Here is a 6,088-nt window from a genome sequence, read left to right as displayed (position 1 = left end):
TTCAGCAGCGGCGGGAGGCACCGACCCCGCCCGAGCCCCGGCACCGGGGCACGGCAGAGCCCGGCGCTGGCACCGGCACCCCCAGGCGCGCTGGTGGCACTGGGAAGGGCAGGAAAACACTTCACGGGGGATACTGCCATCCCAGAGAGGGACCCCTGAGGGAGGGACAGCTACGGACAGGGGATGTGGGTACCGGGAGCACCGAGCCAGCCAGGAGCGCTCCCGCCTTGGGCTGCTCTTATCCCCCAAACAGCGTCCGTCGCATTTTGGATGAAAAAGCTGCGGGAGCTGCTGCGGTTGCCCCGGGGATGAGGGGAACCGGGAGACCCCAGCCCTGGACGCCCAGGGATGGAAGGGGAGCCCGGGAGATTCCCAGAATCGCTGCCCCACAGATGGAGGGAGCCTGGTGGTTCCCAGCCCCGCTGCCCTGGGGATGGAAGAAGAACCCGGGAGAACCCCAAAACCGCTTCCCCGGGGATGGAGGGAGCCAGGGAGAACCCCAGCCCCACACCCGCGGGAATGGAGCGAGCCCGGAAAGATCCCAGACCCGCTGCCTCGGGGCTTAAGGGGAGACCGGGTCCCCAATGCCGCTGCCCCGGGGACGGAAGAGCCCGGGGGTCCCCAGCCCCGCTGCCTCAGGATGGAGCGAGCCCTGGGATTCCCAGCCCCTCTGCCCTGGGGATGGATGGATGGAGGGAGCCCGGGGGTCCCTATCCCCGCTGCCCAGGCATGGAGGAAGCCCGGGGGTCCCCATCCCCGACCCCCAACCCCCACCCAGCGCTGCCGCCGCTCCGTGCACCAACCTGTCGGGCGGGGCCCCGGGGCCGCCCGGAGCTCGGCGGGCGCTCGGTGCGCGGGGCCGGCGGCGGGGCCGCGCTCCGGCCCCGGTTTAAATTTCCCTCTCCGGAGCTGTCCAGCCCCGAGCATGCGCGGCCCGGCCCGGGGTCAGCGCCGGGGCAGGGCCGGGCAGGGCCGCCCCCGCCCCCGGTGCCCCCGCCCCGCGGCACCGGCCCGAGGAGGGCGGGCGGGCAGCGCGTCCCAAGGGAGAGCAGCGAATAAAAGGGGGAAAAACCCCGATTAACCCAACTTTGTGCAACTTTCCGGAGGGAGGAGGGGGAGGGACCCGCCTGTTCAAACGGGCACCGGCGGGAGGAGAGCGGAGCGAGGGGGACGGCTCGGGGGAGCCGGTGCCCGGTGCCGGCGCTCAGTGCCCGGTACCCGATGCCCGGTACCGGTGCTCAGTGCCCGATGCTCAGCGGTCGGTGCCGGGTGCTCAGTCCGGGTGCCCGATGGCCAGTATCCGATGCCCGGTGCTCAGTGCCCGGTACCCGGTGCCCGATGCCCCGCTCGGCGTTGCGGGAAGCGGAGCGGAGGCAGCGGCCGGAGCCGCCTATCCTCGCTCGCCCCCGGTGCCGGGATGGCCGCGGGAAGGGGCGCGGGAGCGACTGGAGCGGGAACGGAGCCGGGACAGCCCCGGGCAGGCAGCGCCCGCTCTGAGCCTCAGCGCTGCGGGAGGTGAGGATGGGAGGATGCTGAGGCCCTGGCACAGGAGAAGCTGTGGCTGCCCCATCCTGGGAAGTGGCCGAGGCCAATTTGGACGGGGTTTGGAGCAAGCTGGTAGGAGAAATAGAATCTTTCATTCTCAGCACCATAATTCTGCCTCCTCTTTCACACCAGAGGCTTTTGAAGCGTGGTTCAGCCACCAGAGAGTGAACTCTGACGATAATGACACGAATTTGGGACAGTGTTACCTCCAAGTACCAGAGAGACATGGAGCAAACAGCTGAGCCAAGGTCAAATCCCACATCAGCCCCAGATCAGAGATCCGGCCCCAGAAAATATTGGCTTGGACTGTCCAGGTCTCTTCTTGGCACCAGATTTTTCTCCCCATAAGCCCATCATCGAAACAGGGACCAAGCTTCTTTGTCAGCAAAGTGGCCTTTAAGTAGAGGCAGTTTGAAGTCAGTGATGACACCAGGTCCTTTGGGCTCTGCCCAGCAAAGCTGAAATGTGGAAATACTCCCAATATCCTTGCACAATGAAAACCCAGAAGGTCCATGATAAATGTATTTCCTTGTGCTTGCCAGTTTACCACAGAGTCTGGAGGGGATGAAATGTGAAGACAGATCATTTTTTCTGCTCCTAATGAGAATCTGTTCACTTTGATGAGCATCAAATCTCTCTCTGTTAATTGCTGTCAATAGAAGTGGAGATTAATCATTACTTCTATAAATCAATGCCTTTATCAGGCACCTCTGGAGGACTGAAATAAGAGAAAAAGTCGCGGTACTGGCAGAGCCTAAGGCATGGAGTTTGCACAGTTGCAAGTGTTCCCTTAATTACAGGCTGGATTAATTAACATTGGGCTGTAACTTAATAAAATGTCATCTCAGAGTCATCGTATCCTTACCTTGTCACTTAAAAACCACTTCAAAAAACGCTCTCCTGCAGCTCAGTATTTGCAGGAGGGGTGAGGGTAAAACACAACGGTCCTTTCAGCTCTCCTTGGAGCCTGTTCAAGCCATTGTGCTGAGCTTTTCCCCTGGCTGCTTTCCTTGCAGGAACACATTCCATGCCACGGGCTGGTTTCTCCAGGTTCAGGAGGTTTGCAAACCTTGGAAGGGCAGGATTGCACCGGGTGAGGAGCAAAGGGTGGCTCCTGCCCCGTTTGCTCACTGGGGGAGGTGAACGTGCAACGGGGAGGGATAAAGGGCTCTGTTCTCCAAACACCTGGAGGAGCAGGGGCAAGTTCCAACAAGGAAAATTCCGGTTAATTGGAGCAAAGAGCGTTTTCACAATGAGGGAAGTCCAACACTGCAAGGGGCATGGGGAGGTATTGAGTCCCTGCCCTTGGAGGTGCTGGAATTGGACAGGAGAGAGCTCTGAGGAATTCATGGAATCGCAGAACAGTTTGGGTTGGAAGGGGCCTTAAAGCCCATCTTGTTTCTGCCCCTTCCATAGCCCAGGGAGCTCCAGCTGTTCTGTGTTCCATCAGGTCAGCTCCAAGCTGCAGGTCGATGGTTGGACTTCTAAAAAATTGGGTTTTTTCCTTGTTTTTGGTGTTTTCTCACCAGTTCCTGTTAGGCTGGAGAACTGATGCTGCCCCTGGGAATGGCATGGAAAGGAATATTGGGGTGTGTTGTCTCCTGGTATCCATCAGGTGTGGTCCTTTCTGTGATTTAAAACACAAGATGTGGACAATTTCTGGTTTCATTTGTAGTCTTCCCTCAGTTAAGGAACAGTTCAAATTTACCTGTCACGACTGAAGTTGTTTTTACAGGGAATATTAGCAGAGAAATGTGCATTCGGCATCTCTATTGATCCAATTTCTGTCTGATTTATTTGGCGGCATGAAAAATCACCCATAGCCTTTAAATTATTCAGCAATTAACTCCTTCATTTCTTTGGACTAACAACTTTGTAGCAAACAAATAATGCAATGCAACAGCAGAGGTAAAACAGGGATTTGTTTTTCAAAGGCATTTGCTTTCTTGTGTGTGAATTTCTCCTAAAGTATCTTTAATTTTTATAGATTTTCTTTTTAACTGTAGAAACTTCTTTTGGATGAAAAACTGAATTCATTTTGCTACCAGCTGAGGTCGTCACAAAACAAGTTTGGTTTATTTTCCACTCTCTCCACTGCTTTAGGAGAAATTAGGGGGGAAAAAAAAGCAAGGGAGAGTTGAGAAACCCTCAAAAGCAGAGATTTATGAGAAGCCTGTGAAGATTTTGGTGAGCTCTGTGTGGTCAGGCTGGAAAACCCAAAATATTTCCCCCACCTCAGGCAGTTTGGACTGGGACCTGTGGTTTTTGTGGTGAACCCAGAACGGCTGAAAAGCAGCTTCATGTTTATTCATCATTGTTTTTTGTGAAAGGACATCGGTGTGTCCTGACCCTGCCTCTTCCTACTCCTCACTTGGCTTTTTTTTTCCAATTATGGTTTTCATCCTTCTCCTCCTGAGTATCTAAAACATGTGGGGGAAAATACTGATGTGAATTCAGCTCTAAAAGCATTTAGTTCTTTCTAGAGAGGGATAATTCCCTTGCACACTTCCAGCCAGCTTTGTTTGATGGGAAAGATTGGATTCTTGAGCTCCTCCTTTATTTACTCAGTTAAATATATCCCTCCAGTCCCCTCCCTGCAGAAGTGAGATATTCTATTCGCATTTTAAACTGCAACTTCACTCGGATTCTCAGTCCTGGATGGAGACGGGAATTTGGTTCCACTTCATCCCCTTTCCAGTGCCCGGATTTGGGCTTGTCCCCTCACCCCCAGAAATAAAAAGCAGCTATTCCCATTACCCACAGGCTCTTTTCCCAGGATGTGTGCATTCATATGAGAATGAAAATGTGCAAATGGATTCTGTCCAAGCCACTGGAAACACAGGAAACTCCACAAGCTCCCTCCTTTCATCCCCCTGCAAAAGCACCGACCGTTTGTTTTATTTCGGGATACTGTATCCTAACAAATTATCCTTAAAAATCATTTAGTGTGAAATTGCAGATTAATCCCACCGGGATGGGGGTTTAGCCCTCGTCTGGCCACTCGGGAGCACACAGATGGTGGCTGGGAGTGTGACAAAAGGCACAATCCCTGATTACATGCATGGATGTAACGGACAGAAAGCTTTTCCTCATGGCCAAGGTGAGGAAAACACCGGAGGTCCTAGAGCCTGGCTCCTGCAGGGAGAGCAGTCCTGCAAAATCTGCTCTGCAAAAGTTCTGCAGTGCCTCACAAACAAAGGGAAGCCCTTTAAAATCCCATTTTTACTTCCTAAGGTCATTGCTACTTTTCTTGCGATTTTTTTCTTGTTGCTGTTTTGTTTTATTGCGTCTTTCGGCAGCAAACACCAACAAATGGGGATTCCTTTTGGAGTCTGGCAGCTTCTTGTTCCCAAAATTAATTCTCTCTATCCCACAGGGAAAATGTTGTCCTGCTTGTGAAGTGCTGGAAGTCTGGCCTGGAAGAAATTAATCTTTATCCTTGTGAACTGACGTTGCTGCCCTGCACAGCCCTGAAATTCCAGCTGCCAGCTGAGCTCCTCACTGACTTTAATGTGAAATTGTTCTTACTTAGGAACAAAATCCATCCTGCTGCTTATTCCTGGTGGGAATTCAGCTGTGTGAGTGCAATGCTCCATCCCTGGAAGTGTCCAAGGCCAGGTTGGACAGGGCTTGGAGCAGCCTGGGATAGTGGAAGGTGTCCCTGCCCAAGGCAGGGGTGGAACAAGAGGAGATTTAAGTCCCTTCCAACCCAAACCATTCTGGAATTCCATGATTTGCCTGGAAAACTGGGCCTGGGGCTTCTAAATGCCCCTGCAACAGAAATCCTGCAGAGCCAGGATTGTTTGTGCTTTAAGAGCTGTCAGAACCCCAAACCCAGCCCACAGAGACACACAAAACTTGACAATATATTTATTATTTAGCCAGTTAAACCTAAGCTTAGCACCATTTTTACCTCTCTGAGTGAACTACAAGAATATTTTGCCCCGATTTATGTCTAGTCTGGGGCAAAATGAGTTTATGGGGGGCTATAACTGTGCAGTGGTTATTCTATACAATATTATGAAGCAATGAAATTAGAACAAATCCTTGTATTAGGTCAGCATAGAATGAATACTTTTATTTTGCACTTAGGGGATGAAATAAATACTTCTGAAATTGGTTTTTTTTCCCAAAAAACAGAGGGAAATCAAGATGCTGTTGGCTGATGGATGTGATTTATCATTTAGTTTGTTGTTGGAAGAGACAACTTCAGCCCCAGAGCACACAACATTGTCACTTCTGATCTCTTTATTGCTCTTTTGTAGCCTGTGGTTTATTTACAGCTGAGGAACCGTGAAGAGAAGCCTGTGTAGGTCTCACCTATTCCTTCATCACAGAAATGAGCTTTTCCTTAATTAATATCCCTCATTGTTTCAGCAAATCCCCACGGATCGTGTCGTGCAGATAATGGCAGTCAGTGCTTTATCCCTATCTGTGCTCACAGGAAGTTTCTTCTCTTTGTAGGTGAAAAAGAAAGAAGAAAAAAAAGGAGATTTTGGAGCTCTTTGCTCCTATCTTTGGGCAAATGCAGAACTTTTTGTTG

Source organism: Corvus kubaryi, unplaced genomic scaffold (genome assembly GCF_017639235.1).
Source record: "Corvus kubaryi isolate FWS band 111438036 unplaced genomic scaffold, C.kubaryi_AGA036_p1.0 37382, whole genome shotgun sequence".
NCBI lineage: Eukaryota > Metazoa > Chordata > Aves > Passeriformes > Corvidae > Corvus > Corvus kubaryi.
The sequence above is the reverse complement of the archived record's forward strand: the minus strand, read 5'-3'. Positions refer to the sequence as shown.